A 2,318-nucleotide genomic window follows, 5' to 3' on the forward strand; every position below is an offset into this window, starting at 1 on the left:
AGGTTAGTGGTTAGCGCCTTGCATGGCACATCAGTGTGTGAATCTGTGTGTGTGTGGATGTGTGTGTGTGTGGATGTGTGTGTGTGTGTGTGTGTGTGTGTGTGTGTGTGTGTGTGTGTGTGTGTGTGTGTGTGTGTGTGTGTGGATGTGTGTGTGTGTGTGTGTGTGTGTGTGTGTGTGTGTGTGTGTGTGTGTGCGTGCGTGCGTGTGTGTGTGTGTGTGTGTGTGTGTGTGTGTGTGTGTGTGTGTGTGTGTGTGTGTGTGTGTGTGTGGATGTGTGTGTGTGTGTGTGTAAAAGTGTTTCAATCCAGTTTGTGTTTAACTGTTCAAAAAAGCATAATGTTTTGCATGAAGCAAACATATTACACAGTGTAACATGAAACATTGTAACATGACAGTGTACCATCCATCCATCCATCCATCCATCCATCCATTTTCTACCGCTTATTCCCTTTTGGGGTGGCGGGGGGCGCTGGCGCCTATCTCAGCTACAATCGACCGGACATGAAACACTAATATGACCCACTGTAACATGACACACTGTAACATGAAACAGTAACATGACACACTGTAACATGAAACAGTAATATGACACACTGTAACATTACACAGAGTAACATTACACAGTGTAACATGACACAGTGTAACATGACACAGTGTAACATGAAACATTGTAACATGACAGTGTACCATCCATCCATCCATCCATTTTCTACCGCTTATTCCCTTTTGGGGTCGCGGGGGGCGCTGGCGCCTATCTCAGCTACAATCGACCGGACATGAAACAGTAATATGACCCACTGTAACATGACACAGTGTAACATGAAACAGTAATATGACACAGTGTAACATGAAACAGTAATATGCCACACTGTAACATTACACAGAGTAACATTACACAGAGTAACATTACACAGTGTAACATGACACAGTGTAACATTGCACTCTGTAACATGACACAGTGTAACATGACACAGAGTAACATTACACAGCGTAACATGACAGTGTAACATGACACAGTGTAACATGAAACAGTGTAACATGAGACAGTAACATGACACAGTGTAACATGAAACAGTGTAACATGACACAGAGTAACATTACACAGTGTAACATGACACAGTGTAACATGACACAGTGTAACATGAAACAGTGTAACATGAGACAGTAACATGACACAGTGTAACATGAAACAGTGTAACATGACACAGAGTAACATTACACAGTGTAACATGACACAGTGTAACATGACACAGTGTAACATGAAACAGTGTAACATGAGACAGTAACATGACACACTGTAACATGACACAGTGTTGATACTTTGCATTACTTTTGTTAATACTACCTATTTGGCCTGAGTTGAGTTGAAAATATTCCACAATGTGTAATGTAGCATGTTTAGCTCGTCCTCGTCCTCCAGTGATAATGTTACTTGTATGAAACTTACTTTATTTGCTGCCTGATTTACCTTTTAAATGTTAAATGATAAATGGTGGGGCTGCGAATCTTTGGCTGTCCCACGATTTGATTCAATATTGATTCTTTGGGTCACGATTTGATAGTATATCCATTTTTTTCGATTCGATTCGATTCGATTCGATTCTCAATACAAAAAGGATATTTTTCCCATTGAAAAGGATTGTGTATTCATTCAATAAAAGGATTGTGTATTCATTCAATAAAAGGATTGTGTATTCATTCAATAAAAGGATTGTGTCTTCATTCAATAAAAGGATTGTGTATTCATTCAATACATAGATTTCAGCAGGATCTACCCCAGTCTGCTGACATGCTAGCAGAGTAGTAGATTTACGTAAAAAGCTTTTATAATTGTAAAGGACAATGTTTTATCAACTGATTGCAATAATGTACATTTGTTTGAACTATTAAAAATATGATTTATTTTATCTTTGTGAAAACATTGGACACAGTGTGTTGTCCAGCTTATGAGATGCCATGCAAGTGTAATGTAAGCCACTGTGACACTATTGTTCTTTTTGATTATTATCATAAATGTCTAATGTTAATGTCAATGAGGGATTTTTAATCACTGCTATGCTGAAATGATAACTAATATTGATACTGTTGTTGATAATATTCACTACTTTTGTTTTGTTCTGTGTGGTGTTTGTGTCTCCTCTCAATTGTTCTGTTTATTGCAGTTCTGAGTGTTGCTGGCTCAGCTTTGCTTTTGGAATTGGATTGCAATGTTATGTATTGTTGTGTAGTGTTTGTTGGATTGATAAAAAATATATATATATATATATAAAAAAAAGATTAAAAAATTAAAAAATCGATTTTTAAAAAATGACAAT

Source organism: Nerophis ophidion, linkage group LG08 (genome assembly GCF_033978795.1).
Source record: "Nerophis ophidion isolate RoL-2023_Sa linkage group LG08, RoL_Noph_v1.0, whole genome shotgun sequence".
Taxonomy (NCBI): domain Eukaryota; kingdom Metazoa; phylum Chordata; class Actinopteri; order Syngnathiformes; family Syngnathidae; genus Nerophis; species Nerophis ophidion.